At 32.1% G+C, this 21,752-nt stretch overlaps 1 protein-coding gene across 2 annotated transcripts in view; it reads right to left on the reverse strand.

The window, feature by feature from the left end:
* Positions 1 to 19,618, reverse strand: part of miple2 (midkine and pleiotrophin 2) — a 231,366-nt gene extending 211,748 nt beyond the window's left edge. The window contains exons 1-2 of one of the 2 annotated variants that reach the window (XR_011397080.1): positions 19,493 to 19,618; positions 15,796 to 15,971 (exon numbers count right to left, since the gene is read on the reverse strand). The gene's annotated coding sequence lies outside the window, so the exon portion shown is untranslated. Of the gene's footprint in view, positions 1 to 15,795; positions 15,972 to 19,426; positions 19,443 to 19,492 lie in introns of those variants that run through there. The other variant, XR_011397081.1, reaches the window with a different exon arrangement.
* Positions 19,619 to 21,752: the final 2,134 nt, after the last annotated feature.

The following is a 21,752-nucleotide window of genomic DNA, read 5'->3' on the forward strand; positions in this document are numbered from 1 at the left end:
CAGACTCCCCAAGCAAGCATTTTCTCATAAAACCGAATGGTTGTTTAGTTAAGCCTAAGGCATCAACTTAATATTCTTATTCGAACCAGATAAAGTTGTATACTTTTAGGCTTTCATCGATTATCCCTTTTGTTTACCGAACTCATTTTTGTACTTCTCAAACGTTTAATGTAATAATATTTCATATAGCCGTAGAGTTGCATGAGGCATTACGAAGGATTATATTAAGAAATAACAGAATAGTACATATGATTCTCCAATTAAATCTGCAGTGTCAAATACATTCATTACAAAATATTTTATAAAATACTAAGAAGGAATTAAATAAAATTTAAACATATTTAACGCTTTGGAAAAGTAAGCAATTCGCAGTAATAGACAGTTTGGGAGAGATTTTTTTTCCAACCCAAGTACTACTAACACCAATGTAGTGTTCTATGTAGAAGGCTATATCCGATAATTTATTCATATTCATCTCTTACGTTGACCAGAAAGCGGCCTTGAATGATAGAAACATTATCTTTTCATATTTTGAAATAATATAAAAATGTCTGTATTGAGACTCGACGGTTTAGGCATAAAATAAAGGTTTCTTTGTAAAATGATTTTTTTTTCGTAAACTGTCCTCAAACACAAAATAGTAATCAGGGTTGTTAGTAGACTCCCATTGATATGTGTATGTATATAATATAATGACTCTTATTATATATAAGCGGTAATTTGAAATAAAAAGCACAGCTTTGACCACGAACTTCTCAAAAACTTTCACCAGAAGATGAATAAAAACAGTTATGCTGTACGCGAACTGAATTCTAGATGATAAAATTTAAGGGTAAACTAATAGTACAAGTAAACAAGCTACACAATCTACTTAAAGACACATAAATATGAACACAACTATATATTTTTAAAATTTAACTCCTCTAATTCAACAACGCCACGTAGCGCATTTTTAAATTTAAAATATATTTCTGTTGCTGTTCTTGCTTTGTTTGTTGCCATTTTTTGATGTTTGCCAACTGTTAACATTGTTGAATTGTCAAACGAAATTCTTGCCGCTGAATCTACAATGCGTTTGTGACAGTAAGTAAATGTGTACAACTAGTCATTGAACCCTTTAGGGAACTGTAAAAAATCGAAAGCAATGATATTCAGCACATTTTTGTTCAATTCGTTCCAATATTATTAATTTTAATAAATTTATATCGAAGTTTTCAAGCGTTTATGTGCTTACTTATTAGTAAACTTTAATTTTTGTGTACAATTTACTACATACACCCGAAATGTAGGCAACGATTTTGACTTTGCCTACATTCAGGCTAACTAATATGCAATATTTTAGCACTCAGAGGCACGCAAATAATAGAAAAAAATGCAAAGAGTTTTTTACACTTTTTACTTGCATAAAAAAATAAGTTTCTTTGAGCAGAAGAAACTATATCTCTTACATTTATTTAACACTAGTTCAGGTATGCCCTGCAGGGTTCATTCTCGTTGCCGCGCAATGCCACTTGTCACACATTGACATTCGCATAGGCAATGAACGAGAGTAGGTTGATTGAAGCAGACAACTGTCACAGACGAGATATGCTTTTTGAAGTACAACATATCTCATATACATATATATAATATTTGTTCGTGTGTCTTTACAATTGTGACTACGCCTGCCACGAGTTTGCATGCAAATTTGTTTTAGCTGTATGTAACGGTTGGCTGTATCATCGAGCCTCTGCTCTTCTCAACTCAACATATACTTTGAGTTCAAGTGCCCTCAAGTGTACGGCTATGCGCCGACAGTCATTCTAAAGTACAAAACCATTGAGAAAGCGTGTTGGTACTTACAAAGGAACATTTTTTGCACACGAGAACATATGTAAATATCAAATCTTTGCACAAACTTTTCGTGAAGATGTGGAATTATGTATTATTTAATGGCAGAAAATTTTAAATTTTATAAAGAAATTTATTCACTTTCGAAGTGAAATTTAAACCGTCTGTTTAATAGCTTATTTAAAAGTATCGAAGATTAAATATTAATTAATATTCACTTGCAGTAATGTTCGAAAGTGTCTTTTACGAAGTGAAGCTCATTTAACTATAACTATAAATCACTAAATATTTTCGAGAAATTTTATCTAGAAAACCTCAAGAACGAAGCCTCAATTCTTTCCTTAAATAGCTATAAGGTAAATATTTTTTTATAATTGCTTCCAGCATCAGTTATCTTACTCCTTCTAGTTTTGCCGCCTTCTATTTGAAGCTGATCTTTTGTTATACTTTTGAAATATCGTTATGTTTGTCGACTTCTGGTTCTCCTCTTTTTTTACATTTCGACGCTTTCATAGTAGATAAGAGTAGAAATAGTGGAAAATAGTATTTTTAGATAGAAAAGGGTTCATTGATTTATAAGTCTACATTCTATTTCTACTTTTTATCTATTAGTTTAACTTTACTATTATAGCTACCTAATATAGCTATGTTAGACTCTTTCACCTCTCTTCTCATTCTCATAAATTAAAGCAGATTGAACATGATACCTACATATATCCGGTTCATTTTAAGAGAAAACGAATATCGAAGAGCTTAATTCGTAAAGTGCCGAGCATTAAATATTTTCCGAATCGTAAATAATGTAAGGCGCTTGAAAATTTAAAACTTTGCGATTGGAATTTTGAAGGTGAACGTCTTATAATTTTAGAAGCGATTCACTTTATATAAAACATAATCATTTTCATTGAGATATCTAGCACTTAGACCGATATATACAGCGTAGAGTAAACGATAGGAATGGAAATTGTATATTGGCCTATAGGTGTCGCTTTCGACACTAGTTTTCATTATGCTAAAACCGAAATACAGTTATCCGTACGAAATACAGTCATCCTGAAGGAAAAATGGTTAGGAAAAGTTGTGGACCGATTCCATACAACTTCGGCATAAAATCTAATTGTTTTCTTTTTTAATATAATATACGTATAAGAAAGTTCATTATCTATTCTCAAGCCCATGTTTCCGATATTTCTGCACCCTGAAAAGTGTATTATTAAGGTTGCCTTGTAGTCTGTAACATCCTGAGGAAATGTCGGAGACCATATAAAGTATATAATATATCAATGATCAGCGTGTCAAACTGAGTCGATTTAACCATATACGTCTGTCTGTCCGTCTATATGTTGCTTATTTGTCGGAACCGCCGATATCAGACCACTGTAGCATATAGCTGCTATATAGCGAAACCAAACCTTTGCAAGCAAAACTTTTTATTTGACAAGATATCTTTATGAATCTGGCTACAAAGCAACAATCTCCGAATATATTGTTCAGCTCGAACCACCATAGCATATAGCTGTCATACAAACTAACCGGTTGCTATATGTAATACACCTTTGATATAGCTACAGGGTAGCCGATGATAAGTGTTTTCTAGTTGTCTTTTCTCACCTCTTAAATCTTCCAAAAAAAATTTCCTCACCAAAGTTTGGGAGTTGCCACATACAAGTTTTCACAAATTTTTGTTCATAACTGATATTTATTACCTCTAGGCACTTAAGTTTTTGCGTCAGGCCTTCATTAGAATTCATAGAATGACATGAAAGGGGGATAAAGGTAGCCCATATTTTGACAAATTCTTACAAAGAATGTTAATAGCCTGACGATTTGAATAGTAACGGTTTCGAGAAGAATCAAAACAGTTTGGTTAAATATCATTAGTGAGTTCTCAAAAAATCTCAAATAGTTTAAAAAATAGCTCCCATAAAGAAATTACGACTATCGAGAGCCTTACTAGCTGATATTTGGTTTGAAGAGTGCTGGATTGACAAGTTTTTAGTTAATTATAGGTTATTAAGTTCATAAACTACTTTAACACTTCACAAAGGTCGAAAAGCTAGAGTAAATTACTTACAAGGACTATATGCACTTGTAAATTTCAAAAATGCTCGTTTTTTTCACATATATCTATATCGAATGTAAATATTTTTGAAAATATTCTTCGAAAGTTTGAAATTTATCCTTTATAAACAACTGACGCACACTTGAAAATCTTAAACTTCAAATGAAATTTTTAAGACTTGAGAGCGAGAAAACAACTTCGCACCCTTAGCACTATCACCTTCCCCAATTCCCTGTACCGCTTCGGGCGAAATATCCAAATAAAAAACAAAATAAATAAATAAATTATTTACGCAGACGCTCATTTTAGAGCTAACAGCATTAATGCGCCAGTCCCCGCGCCACCACATACCGCTCGCACAGTAAAAATACATTAAGAGTTTAGAAATAAAAAATTTCAAACGCCAAAATTAAAAAAAAAAAATGCAGCAAAATAAATTCAATTACATTTAGTGAAAGACATACAAATTACAAAAACAAATATAACACAAAACTTAGCCAATTTGGTGGGGGAACGAAACACAGTGTACAAAGTGAAAGTTTATACAGCATCAGGGGTGTTTCACTATGACAAACAAGTGCGGCAGCAGCAGCAGCTGGAGTAATGTGGCAATATGTAAGTGAAATTATTCAACAGAATTAGCTGTAAATCTAGTGTTGTTGTTGTTATTCTTTTTTAATTTATTTTTTACTTGTCGTTTCGTTTTAATTTCGTAAAGCGACAAGCGGACTGAATGAAAGCGCCAGCAACGAAGCAAGCAGAAAAGCGCAGCGACGCTGCTATGTGGCAGGAGGGGGTGCCTGAGGTACAAGAACACAGCCGTGACATTCGAAGCGACCGTGGCGAGCTCACAAACAGCAAATAAATACTTCTGTTTATCCATACCACGACCGTCCATAATGTCAAGGTTTTGAAAATTGTTCCTGCCACAAGCGAGCGTTGGGGGATGTGTGGCAAGGGAGTTCATGCCTAAAACTCACCGGTTGATTGGCTAGAGAGCTGGTGAATTGCTGTTGCCAAGCAACTGTCGCTTGTAGTGCGCTGGCTTAGCCTCACGTTGCTATGGTGTGCACGTAGTCTGCTTTAAGGCGCATTAAAGTGGTGATTTAAAATTCATTTATTAGACGTAGTTAGTTGTTTGGGGCAAAACACGAGCAATTAATTTATTAAATGTCGATTTGCTTTATAATTAAGCAACTCAAATGCAAATTTATGTTAGAATTTACGTACACACACACACACACACACAAACATTTGTAGGTTTATTTGTAAAATAAATTTCTGAAATTTTCGCAAATTTAGTAAAGCGTAAAACTTTTCAATTAGCGTGAAATCAAAAACGCATAAGCAAATAATTTATTTATCTGTAAAAAAAAGTATGAAAGAATGTCAATACAAAAGCAAACCACAAAATTTTTATTTGTTTTCAACGTAAACTATTGGCTTTCCGGTCAGTGAGCTTTAAAGTGTAAGCTTTGGGAGTGGTGAAATTTCTATGGAAATTAATTTTTCCAAACGAAAAATCTAAAAACATATATATGTGTGTATGCAAGAATGATTTGCGGTCAAAACTTGCCTCAAAACAAACACACATAAGCCCGGAGGTGAGTGGAAGCTATATTGAGTATTGGTATGTAAAGAAAAGTCGCAGAGGGGTTCAGATGAACTCATATAAAAATAGAAAAAATATACATTTCCCGAAAATTAGTTAGAATTGTTGAACTATTTTTAAAACACTACAAATATTTGGCACTCTAGAATTTTTGCACAATAGAGTTGCCAACTATGTATTTAATATATTTAATTTTTACGTAGGGTTGCCACCAATCAATACTCAAAAATAATTTTTGGAAAATTTGCAATTGGAAAATATAGTATTATTGCGAATCAACCGCAACATATATACTATAAATAACATATATAGGATTGCCAACAATCTGTCTGACTTTCTCGATTTCTAAAATTTGAACAGTTTTGTTTTTCTTAAATTTTTCTTAAAAGTATACCAGCTGAACAAATTTCACTCGGCCTTAGTTGAGATCGGTTAAGGTGCTAACGAATTTTAGTATTTTCGGTTTTGGCTCTTTTCTGATTTTCTATATTGTTCGACCTCATATTTATAAACTCACGTCTTGTCACAAGTAATGATGTTTTTGATGTCCGCAGCTATGTTTTCAAGCATCTCTTTTTTGACCTCTGTTCGACATCGTTTTTAAAACAGATTCAGGTTTCTTGGTACGAGTTTAGAATTGACAGGTTCCCTGCTAATGTGTTGAACCGATCTACACTATAAGAGATGTTGAGATCCCCTGCCATCCCTCTGACGCCAACACGACGACTTTACGATTTTCTAGCACTGTTTCTTCAAATTTTTTCGATGTATCGTCTGTGTGTGTATGTGGTGGATGGACCACCCAAATACTTGTTTCGATGATAAAGCAGACTTCCCAAAACACTTCTGCAACATTTTCATCTCTTCCGTAGCCGTGATTCCATCCACAAAATTTCAAACAAACTCGTTTTTAAATTTTTTGCCATGATAAAAAGTCAGGCAAACCTTTCGCGTCGTAAACAAACTGCTGTCAAATACATACTAATTGACATATGCAAATCAAGCTTCACACGAACATAAAAATGGGTTGTACCAATCTAAAAAAAAATGTTTAATGAATCGGTTGAATGAACCAAACCGGATCAGATTTAATTAGAGTGAATATATTTTTAAGTTTTGCGTTTTTAATTTTTTCGAGGTTTTATCAATGTACCTTTTAACTTGAAGAGAAATTTAAAGAAATTAAATAAATAGGATTGCCATTACATTTTTCATTTAACATTTGGAACTTAAGAACACAATATGTTTTGCAGAAAGAATCTTAATATCATGTTTTATTATTAGCGTTGCCAATGTATATATATTGAAAATATAATGAGTTTCCAATAATAAGTTTTTGATAAAAATGCGATGCGATGTTACAAAACGCAACAAATGCCTTGGAAACCAAACATGAAATAGCAATTAATTGAAGAAATGAAATTAGGAATACAAATGGAACTCTTTTTTATTAAAAATCCATGCTCTCCGAATTGAATTTTTTTCTTCTACTCAAAATTAGCAAAATACAAATATATTTCAAAAATTATATATTGTTAACTCTATTGTTAACATTTCCATTTTCTGTTTTATTTTACTAGATTTTTTTCCCACCTTGTGATTCTCTAACAAAGCAAAACTAAAACTTATTCGCCATTCAATCCAAGCATTTCGGTTTAATGAATTTCATCTTGAAATTGTTTGTTAGACCATTTTTTAGTTTGTATTCCGCAATTTTCGCTTTAGCGCTTGGCTTTTGTTTTGCCAACTTTACAGCTAACGGTATTTTTAAGTAAGCGCCAATTAAAAGGTGAGTTTTTATGTAGTTGTAGAACACAAAATGTAAACCAATCCACGCACAATACAAAGTAGTACTTTGAAATCGGCGCACACCTGCTCAACAAACACACACACACACACACACATGCATAGACGCAAGCTCACCTCGCCATCTCAAGCCAATTAGTTTCGAGTTGCAATTAGTGCGAAGGAAAGGTTCGCAGTTTGTTTCGAGTTATCATGTTTCGCCATCTGATTTGTGAGTGGTATTTGGTTTTTCAGTGGTATATGTGTATGTATGCGTATGAACGTATTACAAAGCAATGGTGTGGACTAGTGGTTGAGCTTTAGAGGTTAGGTTAGATCAGATTTAAATGTTTCGAATAAGGGCTATACGAGTGCATTTGTATAGTATAAAAAGATGCAATTTTTTCAGTAATAACATATTGAAAATTTTGTACTTAATTTTTTGGTTTTCAGCGCTTATTCAGCTTAGGACAATGATTGCTGAATAAGGCGTTGAATGTATATATATTTAATTCTTAAAAGCATTTTATATCCTATATATTGTATATATCACACAATTTAGGTTAGAGATAAAGTGCTGCCACAGATTGAGATTAGTAAAAGCATAAAATTCTATTGTCGGTACAGCAAATATTTTCATGCTAAATTAGGGACCTATGCATGGAATATTATACAAAGGTCAATAAATCTCGAAAGATTGCTGCAGTTATTATAACAGTGGAAAACTTCATTTACACATTTTGAAACCAATATTGGTTCACCGTTTTTGTTCCAAATGAATATTCGCCCTGTAGTGGTTTAGTTAAGGCGTTAAAACACTTTATCTCGTTTTAAAATGCAGGAAACCTCCAAATTCCCTAACTTGGTTTTCCTTGATAAAGCTATTTCTTAAGAAGACTCCAGTGTAAACGAGTATGATCGCCGAAAACGATTGATGAGCTTAAGAGGAATTATTGAAGAGTCATTTTAATTAATAAACAACATTTACAGAGTTTAATGTACTTTAATAATTGGCAATTCATTTAAAAAAAATTCGGATTAACTTGATCTCATAGCAGATTTCCAGGAAAACCTCCGAAAAAAGGTGTCAATGGCGGGTTATCAAAGAAAAAATCGTTTTTTAGAAAACATGTACGCCTCAGAGTAGTTTAAAATTGATGTTATTATTAAAAATCTCATTACTTTGATTCAAATATATCCAGTATGGGCATGTGGAAATTTCAAATCGATCGGTGCAGCCTGTCTGAATCTCGAGAAAAACGTTTTTAAATGTTTGGGGAGCATATTACACCATCTTAAACAATTCTTACAAATAGGCTCATATATCCAAAACTTATTGCTGAATTATCTTCAATTTTTAGGAGAATATTTTCAAATATATGTACATTCGTTATATATGCAAAACTAAAATACCCTTTTATGTTATACAATTCACAAGTGGATATAATCCCTTAAAGGAAGAAACTGGATGAATAGCTGAAAAGAGTTATTCGTGTGAGATTATACACACCGTTAAGGGGCTCTGTCTGGACACTGGCGGTTTACTACCTATTCTAAATGGGCTACAAAGTTTACTATTCTAAAACAAAACTCTCAATAACATTTGGAAGATAGTGAGGTGGAATCAACTCAAAACTTTTTTCTTGACTGCTACGCTTATGCTTTTGTTGGGTTATTTTGTTTCAAGATTCAAAATAAGCTAACCTCACTTATTCAAAAATATAGTTTTTTGAAATCCAAAACTTTGTCATAAAATCTGCATCAACATCTTCTATGTAAAACTTTGAAAGATCTTTTGAATACTTTTCTGTATAAATGCCTCTTATTTTCTCAATAAAGAAAAAATATTTCAATAATCCTTTAGGTATGTGTGTAACGAATATTTGTTAAAACGTTAAATTAGCAATCCGTTGTTGTTTCTATTCTTCAAGTTTGCTACTTTATTGCTTTCTTTCATCTTTTCTAAACAATTTTCAATTAACTCTAAATTTTGTTTTCTAATTTAAAAGCATCTGCAATAAACAGAAAACTTTGCAGCTGCTTTGCAAATTATTACTGAAATTTCGAAGTTCGAGGAAATGGAAATGCAGATATACAAAATGCTCGAAGTAAATACATAGAAAAGCATAGATAAAGAAATGTATATATATTTACGTGGACTGGTGGAAGTATGTGGGGTTGAAAGATGAGTATTGCTTGTTCTGAAAAATGCAACAAAGGATGATGGTGGTAGTTTCGTGTTTATTAGATACACTAAATGGCTAATAATCAATATTTTCGAAAGAAGCTGAATTAGGTGTTATGTGAGGAAGTAAAGAATAGCACAAAGGTTTGTAAAGTGTGAAGGGAGCTTGTGTGTTTATGCTTGAAATATAAATGAAATATCATTGCAGTGAGGAGTGTGTGGTGTAGGCATATTATATATAATATAATATTTATTTAGTCTTCTCAGGCAAATATAGTAAGCACTACAGTTACTCAATTCATATTTATTTCATGAATTTATTCAATTTTGCTTTATGCAGTATTTTATTATTTTTTTTTTCAGAAATATGTTGCTATATGTAGGCAGCAATTTCAATAATTATATATTCAGTATATAAAATTGCAATACAAACCTTTCCGAGAAACTTTTGGGCATGCAAAGTGATTTTCCAACAGAAGAAATATTTTTTTTTTATAATCCAAAAAGGTTATTCTATTATTATATATTTGGTTACACGACAATATGTCAGCGCTATAATTTTCCGCCCACACTGAAAGACTAATATGGACTAAGTAAGACTTTTTATGAGGTGTTTTAAATTCGGAGGTCGTCTTGCCTATAAAAGCAAAAAAAAAGTTTCTCCGCTCTAGCGAGGGTATTAATAATAAAAATTCACTAAAATTGTATTATTATTATTATTATTTTATTATTAATATTCTTTAACAATACCTATTCTATTTTTGGTTGTCCTAGTTTTTTCATAAGTGCCAAATTGTATGCATATTTTGTAAAATTTATCATCATAAAAAAAGTGTGTTATAACTGTTTATGTTAAGCAAACACTTCCCAACATTTAGGCGGAGAATAAGAGACAAAAAAAACTTAATATAATATTTATATTATTGTTATTATTTCTTTTGAGTTTTGGCAGCAATTTGCTACTTTAATAAAAAATACTTTTATATTTTTGTTGCCTTTCTTTTAAAAACAATAAATTGTACTTTTTTGTATTGAAATTTTAATATGTGCACACAAATTTATGTTAACATTTTTTTTTACTTTTTCTTTTTCACCTAAATTAACATATCAACAAATTAATTAAGACAAACAAATTATTGGTAATATTATTTTATTTATTTTTTTGAATATTCGCAACCTTATACTGTTCTATTTTAGTAATTTTTTTTATTATTTTATTTACACTGACCTATTTTAAAAACAATATGTTAAAAATTTTATAGAACATTCATATGCAAGCTTAAATGTATGCTACAATTTTCTACAACTTTAAGAGAGTACCGAAATATTCGAGTCAGAACGTTGCCTACATTTAGGCGTATTTTTTTTTTTTTTTTGTTTAAAAAAACGGTATTGGTAAAATAAAATAGGGTTTTGTTGTACGTTTATTTAACATAACTCTAGAAAATGAAAAAAAATTAGGTTAGTAAAAACAAAATACATATTTTATAGCTTAAAACTTCCAATGTAAAATAGCATCTGTGATATAAGCTGGCCCGAAAAATGTTATACACCATTGGTATGAGGAGGAATCGAGGATGACGCTCATAATTCTTCTTAATTCTTAATTGTTAAAATTTTTATACGCTTAAATTTGCAAATTTGAAATTCAACTAGTTCGGATTTCGAGACTGAATTCGAAAAATGGATAAATTGCCTCTTAGCTTTTGACTAATTTGAAAAAAAAAAAAAATTGGTTAGGCCCAATTCACAGAAAATATATTTTTGTGGCAGTGTAATGATTATTGAGAACTTTATTTTGTGGGAGCAAAAATTCCCCGCTTCAAAAATTAAAAATAACAATGTTTTCCAATCTACTACTTACAGCTAAAAAATGCTAAATCATGTTAACATATATAAATTGTTTCTGCTAAACACTTAACCGTTTTCACATTAAAAATAAAATAAAATTTCTAATCTAAACTCGGCTAATGCGTCAACTTTTCACGAGAATGCTGCAGCGCTTATTTTGCTATATAAATCACTCACATGGAACGATTACTTCCTCCTGACGCAACGCACGACCACAATGCGGCACATAAATCCACTGGTCATGGCAATTATTAACGCTTTGCTGTTCGTGCAGCTTCCTGCTACAAATAGCTGCGAGCTCACAACGCGTTTTCCCCTCAATGTGTGTGAGTGTGTGTATGTTCGTGGTTCATTTGATGTGCGCGGTCCCTTGACCATTTTCGAGTGTCAGCTTGAAATATGAGCGTCATTATGGAAACCCATCTTAGCTCGGCAATAATGACCAGCATTTTGTTGCAAATGTTAGCAACAAAAAACATATATTTGCACCACAACTGTGTATGGAAAATGTTTATTTGGGTTTAATGTACCGTTAGCGTAAATTTCAAAATATTTTTATTTTTCTATACCTAAAAAAAACTTATGTTCTAAAAATGCGAAATTTAGAATTATTTGTAAAAAAACTCAAAAAATAAAAAATCAACAACTCTGTATATTTGATATACATATATGAATTTTTTTAAAATATAACATTTTTCGCAACTTAAAAAAAATTGCTGAAAACAATTTTGAAATATATTTAATAAAATTAAAAAAATTAAATAAAATTAGTCACCCTTCCTTCTTTTAATTTTATAAATTTTATTAAATATTTTGTTGACTCCAAAATAAATTTTCTTGGAAAAAGCTAAAATTTAAAAATATTAAAAAAAAATGTAAAAAAAAGCCGAATTTAATCACCTTGTAAAATTTACAACCCTGACAATGCGATTTCTAAGCAACGCTACTTACATAGAAAGGTAAATATATCATTTACACACACACACTGTTAAATGTATTTTGTTTGTTTCTGATTTTTGTTTTTGTATTTGCTGGTCTGGCCCCATGCCCAACGGCAGCCATTAAACGCTGATGCTTGGTCATAAATAAACGCCAAATGTTGTTGTGGCAGCGCAAAATGCTGCTGGCGCACACGTGTGTTATTGTCCTTTTGTAGTGCAATTTCTTTTTATGTGTGTGTATGTGTGCGTATGGTATTTTGAGTACGCCAGGATATGAGTTATTCATTTTAAGTGCGCATGTTTGTATTTGTTCTTGTTTGTGTAAACAGCTAAGCTTTCAACTCTTTTAGCCACCGATAAATCAAAAGTTATTTGGACAGCCAACCATCGCCCAGCTTGCCATCGTCCATACGGCAAACAAAGGCTTTCGCAGCGAAAAAGATGCAGAAAATGCATTTGTCATTGAGAGCTAATCGCATTAATGCAACGGACGCTGGCTTAAGTGAGTTTAGTAAGAGCAAGGGGGAGGCATAAATTGTCTGTATGGGACCGATACCAAATATTTACATTTATGATTGTGTGGATACAGATTAATTTCATTGCTTAACTCAGCAAAAAGCAACTTTCAAGAGATTAGACGAGAAAATTACATATTTAAGCTATTTTATATATATTACTAAACATTCTTGTAGAGTATTTTGTTTCTTTTTTTTATTAAATAATAATAAAATATTTTGGTTATTTGTATACTCTCGCAACATATTACTGCAGGGTATAATAATTTTTTTCACCGAACGGTCGTTTGCAGTACATCCACGCAGAAACGGAGAAGGCCGGAATCATTGCAGCAGTGATTTTTTTTTGCTTTGTTTAGCGTCGTCTTGTGTGTAATTCGAAAAATATTTAATGTTTTCCTTCAAATATTGTAAAACGAATGATACAGTAGTTTGTTTTTTACTTAAAGCGTGTCATCTCATGTGTCCATGATGCGGTAGAAAAGTGATTTTCAAAAATTCGAAGTCGTTTTAAAGATACAACGGTTAGAAGACGGAGCTGTTGGGAGCGCTGAGTTAGCAGACTTGAAACTTTTAACGTGTTTTTCTCAAAACTCTGTTTTTTAAACTTTACTCCATCGTATCTTAAAAATTGTAGGGCACACTTAGCCCATTAAAAGGGATGGAATGAATCAATTAATTATCAATCAAAACTTCTCATAATTCAAGATCTTTTTATAGCAAAAAACGAAAAAACGCGAAATTCGCAACTTTTGTTTTTGAAATGTCTACCAAGAGTCTAATTTTTGGTATATTCATTTGATAATAGTCCAATTTTTGCTTCTAGGCGAAACGCTATAATTTTTTTCGCTACAGATAAGCCAATCAGCCAGAATCATGGAGGAACTGTGAGTACATTTTTTCGAAGCGGGGGTATTCAGAACGCTGTAACTCATGCTCTACACAATATTTTTAGCTAAAATTTATATTTATACTGCCAAAATATATGTTAAGAAATGATAATAAACTGAAAACTCTATCTTTTTAAATGTCCCTTGTAGAGGGGGATTGAGTTCCTGATGTCCGTCGTCCATCCGCCTGTTTATTCAACCGATAATTTAAAAATTATATTACATGTGTTTCTTGTTATTCCATATCAACCAAATTTTGTGAAAACATTATTACAAACTAACATTTCATGATCCAAAGCGCAAATAGATGCAATCGGAATAACCACGGTCACCCCTAAAAAGTGCCAAAACTACTTAAAAATACGTGAGAACGTTAACAACAATGTGAGGTTTAACACTGGATATTTAGGCGCAGCACCGACCGCTTTTTGTTGAACTATAATATCGTAGCGACTGCTTAATCTTAAATAAATTTTAAACAATTTGAACCAAATTTGTTACGTAACATATTCGTGGATTCCTTATATTACAGTTTGAAAATGACAAAATAACTTAGTCGGCCTAGAACCTCGCCTATTTTCCTAGTTATAAATAGTAAGTAGTAAGTCCATTTTAGATTCCATCATATACTTTCACTTTACAACTTTAACATAGCATAATTTATCGATGAAGATAATGAACCTAGCACAAATAGTACATCTACTGAGTGAAAACTTTCAGTTAAAACTTGTCAACATCGGTATATATCTTTTCATACCTCCATATACCGAATATGACGACCTCAGTGGCTATTTCTCACTTTATACCAAAATATGGGTTAGCTTGCGAGATGGTCAGCAGCTATAAATGTGCTCTGATGCCAAAAATAAATAAAATACTTTTCCTAACGACTCTAAACATAATAGCTCAGAATATATCTATCTATCTTAATAAAATAGAGTAAAAACATTTTCTGACATACTACTACTACTACTTTAATGGCATACCTACACGGCGCGTCACCTGGTTGGTACAGCTTTATTCGCTTAGTACAATTGCTTCTGATTTTTTTCTTACTAACTTGCAGCCACTTTATTGTTTTCTGATATTCTCATCTTTGAATGAACAATCACTGGTAAAGAAAACAAGCGATAAGAATCTCTCGTTATGTGGTGTTTGCTATTTTCTGTTTTTTTAAGCTGAATAAAGCACACTTTATTTTTGCGTCATCATGTTAGCACATGCAATTTGAATTGCATTTATCTTCGGAGTTTGAACATGTGCAAGTATTGACATCAAATATTTTGTATTGCTTAAGTGTTCTATTATCTTTAATACGGCCAAAGTCAAATGGCTATCGGTTGAAGAGAAAGCAATAAACGAAGCTTATGAAGTGTTACAACTTTCAACAATTGAAATATCAAAAATGATGGCAGAAGTTGAAAAGTTATAAAAAATTTCTTGCGTAATAAGTTGGAGTACAGTCGAAATAATAAGGGCGGTAACAATAAAGTGATTTCCGATATTAACAAGAGAGACATTTTGAGAAAAGGCTTCAATGCTCAGGAAAGGAAAAAAATTGCTGTTTTATGTAGCAGAAAATTAATGAGTTAATAATTGCTAATAATTTTGGAATTGTGTGCTAACCTGTTAAGGTGCAGTGAGCTATGGTTTGGAACTAAATATTAAAGAAATCTTACGATACGTTCTCCTGATCACTGTATAGCTAAACTAATGGATTCTGACAAATTATTATATTAATTAATGTATTGATATACATTTTTTTCAGGTTTTTTTCGTGAGAGCTAACGTTTACGTTTCTAAGTAGTACAAGGTTAGTATGATGTTTTTAGTCTTTCTGAGTGTGGTGAGTACTAAGACTTAAGTTAATGCTATACACAACGCTATCTTTTTAAAATGTTATATGTTTTTAGAATAGATTTTATAAACGATTTTTAACGACTAAAAATTTGTGTCTGCCATGTAAATCAATAATACTACTATATATATATATATATAGTTAAAGCCATTACTTCTGTAATTTGAAATATAAATTGTACTAAAACTCCAAACTGTTCTCAGTATTTATGTTCCATAGATATATATGTACATGTTTTATATTATTTAAAACAGAAAACTACTTACCACTTTCTTGAAAATCTGTTGAAGGATATCATGTAAACTGCTGATTTGTTTATTCCAAAATTTCTTTATGAAACACTAATTAAGTTCACGAATGTAAACAGTTCTATATGCAAACATGCGACGACTGAGGTCGTATAGTTTGGCGTTCGATTAAAGATATAAACACCACTGTCACTCTGCAAATTAAGCGGAAGTAAGTGATTAAACTGTAGGTTTTTAAAGTTTTTGATTTAAATATTTATTTTAACAGCACTTTTCATATTTAGTTGTTTGTTTGTGTAAATTTGAGGTTGTTTTTTTTTTGAGTTGCCGTAGTTGTAATAGTCCACACTAATTAAGTTTTGGCTTAAAAGCTTGAAATACTCATAAGTAATAATTTTTAGAATATTTTATAATTTGTGTGTAAATTTTTCAGTGAATTTTCATTTTAATAAATTTTTGATAGTGAATGAATTTTGTAAACAAAAAATTACAAGAGTAAATAATTACACTCTGCAATGAATGGTTATGGGCCGACTGTAGATTTCAGACTGTCAAGGTTGTTTTTATCTTATTAAATATATCATGTACAAGAGTTATTCTTTAGTCTTTCAAAAAAAATTTTAAATTTGAAAATAAAATCAAAGACTATTACGCAATTGAGCTTCGTGAAACGATACCGTGAACATACTTGTATTTACAATATATCTAACACATGATTTTTATTGTATATATTCGATTTTCGAATAAGAAATTTTAATGAGACTCAACAAAAACTTTATTGATATGATTGCAAGAAACAGCCTGGCACTTTCGTTAAATTTGGAAAGAGAAAAATATTTGAATTACTATGAAAATAACTACCCAAATTGTTTTACACTGTATTATTCACTAATGAAAACGGACATATGTTAAAAGCACCACATGTTATATCATACCATGCCATAGCTAATATTTCCTTAAATATTCACTTACTTGTACTTAATGCTCGACGGGATATTGTTAAAAAATATCCATAATAAATTTGCTTAGAATTTAATCTAATCTAAGCTTTAGATCTATTAACATTGAAACGCAAACTTGATAGGGTATACTACAAAGGTAACGGTATTGATTGAAAAAAAGAATAAACACTTCAATAGATATGGGTAAAGCAAACCTTTTTTTAGAAAATTGTGTTGACAATGTTTTAACGGCATAAAATATTTTCCTAATATGTTTATAGAATACAATACCTTTTACGTAAAACCCGCTCTTGTGGAACGCTTTTATAAAATATATAGCTTTTTGGGCAGTTAAAACCATTAAGGGACGTAAGTGTAAATTATATTTAGATAAATCGATTACATTTTTATAAGTAGTTCATAAATATGAATTTTAATGTCTTTCAATTCTTTTTTTTATGATCATATGTGATCGGAGATATTATGTATTTACTCAATGCTCGTGCTTTGTACAGCGTATGATTTCATTAAATTAGCAATATGCAATTGTGTAATTCTCATACGGGTTATAGATTATTAGTATATAATGCATTTGCATCAAAAATAGAGGATTTGTTAGAATGCTCAAATATTTCACTACATCATTATTTCTCTACATTACACTATGATTTTCCTTCTTCTACACAAAAAAAGATTACTTACTATATCTTTGGTTGTTTGTATGTCTCTCGAAGGGCTTAATTTTTGTATGACGAAATAAAATTACATAAATCGAAGTAAAGTGTTGAGCTCATTATAAATGTGCTAAGGCGATTTAAGTCGATACCATAGAGTTCCTCTAGCTGAGGAAGTGAAATTGAGATGATTTCACTGACGCTAAAACAGTGTAGCTAAAACGGGGAAATGTTGAAATTTTACCTCGTCAGCATCCAGCCTTCTTCGCCGGTAAGGATAAGAAAGAATCTGTAAACTTACAGTATTGGTACCAATAGGTAGTGCTTGAGAGAGTTCTACACATTCCCAAGTTTTGTTTTAGTATATAGGATTATAAAATAATTATTTAAAATTATATTTTATTGAAAAATAGAATGAAAAATATGAGCTTTTAACGGAGATAGACGTGCTTTTCCTTCTTCTTTCAAAAAAAAAAATGCAACTCCGTTATATTGTACAAGAATCAATAAAACGACTTGCTTTCTTAAAATTTGCGAATAAAACTTGTTTTTAAAAGTTTGGCTGATTTTTTCAAAAAAATTTGATTTTCGTATTTTTTTTTTTTTGTTTAACATATCTTAGGGTGTATTAATTTTGCCTCGAAGTTTGTAAAAAGAAAGCGCATGAGACCCTATATAATGTATACATAAATAATATGTAAACTCAAGTCCCTTAGTTCTTGTGACATCGATATGAAATTTAGTCTAAACTAAAAGAAGCTGCTCATCTGCTGGAACCGCTGATGTCGAACCACTATAGCATACAGCTGTCATACAAATTGAAGAATCAAAATCAAGTCCTTGTGTGGAAAACTTGTTTATTTGACAAGATATCTTCACGAAATTCATCATAAATTATTGTCCTAGGCAAAGCTACAACCCATGTACAAATTGTTCAGATTGGACCCCTACAGCATATAGCTGCCATACAAACTGACCAATCAAAATTGAGTTTTTCTATGGAAAAATATTTTTTTGGCAAGATATCTTCACGAAATTTGGCAAAGATTATTGTTCAAGTCAAGGCTAGAATTGGTGTACAAATTGTTCAGATCGGGTTACTATAGCATATATCTGTCATAAACGAACTTTTGTACAGATTATTGTCCAAGACAGCGCTATAATCTCCTAACAAATTGTACAAATCGGACTACTATAGCACATAGCTGTCATACAAACTGACCAATCCAAATCAAGATAAGGGTCGCTTTATACCCTTTTATGCTAAAAGAAATGCAGCTGTGAAGGGTATTTTAGCTACGGTACAGCCAATATAAACGTTTTTCTTGTTTTATCATAAAATTTTATACTTGTTTTGGAGGAAAGTTTTAAGATTAATTTGTTTATTGCAGACAGAGAGCTTAAAATAAAAAGAAAATATATTTCCTATATTTTTGCAAATTTTTTAAAATATTTTTTACGCTTGTTTATATATTAGTATTTCTAAAACTAAACTATGTTTGCAATATTCCACATTTCTCAAGTTTGTAAGAAATATCACTTCATTTTGAGTTCTAACTGTATGCTACTCAATAGCACAATTTACACCAACAAACAACAAAATTATAAACGTTTATTATTTATTTTTGAACTAATTTGTATTGATTTCATTTGGAATTAAATTTAAATTTTAGAATTTTTGTTAGTTTTCAAATAGTTTTACTTCAAATTATTAGTAACACAATTCGTGGTTAAACAAACTATCAACAGTATTATTTTCTGTCACGTTTTGTGTGTGTTAGTGTTTAGACATTCGAAATTTGTATTTATCAATTTTCGTTTTTTTCCAGAAAATTATTTGTCTTAACGCAACAGCAACTCCACTATTTGCTTTAAACACACACTGTATATACAGACACAAACACACAACCGCACAAAAATACACAAAAAGTCAGCCAACAATGCCACGTCGCTGTCTGTTGAGGTGAAAAGTCCTAATTAAACGTTTCAGTAAACAATGTCTTTGTATTATTGAAATTTTCTTTTGAAAATTACTTTTTTCAAGTTAAAAAATTTCTTTTGTAAACCAAATTTTCCATAATAATAACTGTGTATTCTTACAAATGAAACTGTTTTAATGTTTAACCACTTGATTTGCTATTTGCTGAACTGAGTTTTTCCTCTCTGCGTTGCCAAACTGTGCACGTTGCACGCTGCCGTCGTACTGAACACAACTCGAACTGGAACTGAACTAAAACTTTTCAATGGCTGACATGCTGACTTTGGCGTTGGCGTTGGCCAGCGTTTTCCCAGCGCTTCAAGAGTGACACAATGCACGCACATACTAACACCCATACACACACACACATAACCACTCGCAAAAACACCCACAAGTCTAAAAACAAGCAGCAGAACTTATGAAAATGAATGAAAATTCATAGAAACCGAAAAAAATATGGCAAAACAAAAACAAAGAGAAATGAACCAAATAAACGGCGAGCACCAAAATTTACTTTTGCATTCAGCAAATTCATTCCATGACTAATGGTATGCTTGTAGTGCAGCGCAGCTAAATATCCTGTAGGATATACGCGTTACAACAGCACCCCGACGCACGCACACAAACATGCGCGTCACAGCATCTCAAATATCACCACTATACACTCGTTTGCATTGGCCTCCCCGAAAACCGCCCGAATGTATTCAGCTGAGCAGACGAAAGTTTCGCGTTCACAGAGTTCACTCGCTCCATTTGGCAGATATTTTCTCCCCCATTTCTCAAACCCTGCGCTTTTTGAGCGCGCTCACACTTTCTCTCTTTCTATTCCTCTCTTCATTTATTCCATATCGCCTCGCGTTTAAAGGTGTGCAAAAATTGTTGCGCATGTTCCAAAAATAGTTCCCTAACACTAAACAAACCAGTTATTAATATTCGTGTGGTTCGTAAATAAATTCAGAAGTCGTATTTACAGTTACTAAAAATATCCGTATTCCGTGTTAGTTACACTGTTAGCTGTTAAAATATCCACTCAACATGCGTTTTTGCCATGAGTTAGTCTCGATTTTACTCACTCAAATTTTGCAATCTCTTATCAGCGTTATTTTGATTTTCGATGTTGTTGTAGGTGTATGGTATAAGATGTGTCTCGAATAGTTGTAGGGAATGGTGTCGGGTTGAGATGAATGCTTTTACTAAATGTAGTGTATTTACCGGTCCCTTACTATATACCAGACTGTAGTGGAAATGATCTTCTGACCTTCGATTTTTATTTTAGACAGTTGTCACTCCAGTAGTAGAATCCTTAATTAATAAAACAGAGCTAAGGTGTTTTCAGAATGATTGACACATAAGCTTTTCAACCGAAACAATTTTAAATACTTTCAGCTTCAGGTTTGGTAAGCTCGTATTGGTGATCCTCGCGCCAAGGCTGAATCAGAATCTCACTTGGAGAGCTGTGAACGCTGGTCTTTTGTGATTCCCAAAACTGCTAGATATTCATCACCAGATCATTATAAATCGAGGAAGCGCTTTGAACATACTACAAATTTCTTAAGGCAACTAATATCAATCTCAGCAACTTCTTTAGATTCGCCGAAAGTGTGTCTGTCGAGATGTTTCAACCTCAGTTTGACAAAAGTTGGACAATTAAGAAGAAAGTGTTTAGATGAGGCCTAGGCCTTCTACTAACCAACTTTGTCATTTTGCTTCCCACAAGATATCGCATGTGAGTCTATTGGATAATGCCCAGTCCGAACAACTTGGCGGTAAGATGAACCTTGCTAATGGCAAGTAGCTCAGAGGACCCCATGCGTTCCACTTTGGGCCAGAAGGATCTCGCAGCCGCACAGGGTTTTGAGCAGCGCTTGCAACGCTCACGGATAGTCCATAGATCCACCCTCACAGCGCAAGAGGACAACGAAATACCAACTCCTTGCCAGTCTGATGAAATTGGTAGGGTAGGGCTGACAACCCAATCGACGGAAATAAGTTGTTATGATAGCAGTATAAAAGCTTCGGATAACAACCCCAAACAACGTAGCAGACCAAAGCTCACAAAGAGCTGAACCGCCAAAGGATGACAATGATGAACTTTCTAGTTAAGGTAAAGATCGCCTTATAGATGCTTCCACGGCTGAAAGGAAAAAATAACACTACCAAAGTAGCCACTATATCTTCAGTCCACGTCTATATAGGAATAACAAACCTTTGACATCGAAACAAATTTCAAACAGCGATTACAATATCTCTACAAAGATAGTAGAAATATTTAGCAATGAGTGCTTGGAGGCGGCCTGCATATTTTTTTGGTTTTGGTACAAAGAAACGAAACGGTAAATATCTTTCCATATTAAGTTCTTGCTGTGCATACGGAATATATGA

Source organism: Bactrocera oleae, chromosome 6 (assembly GCF_042242935.1).
Source record: "Bactrocera oleae isolate idBacOlea1 chromosome 6, idBacOlea1, whole genome shotgun sequence".
NCBI lineage: Eukaryota > Metazoa > Arthropoda > Insecta > Diptera > Tephritidae > Bactrocera > Bactrocera oleae.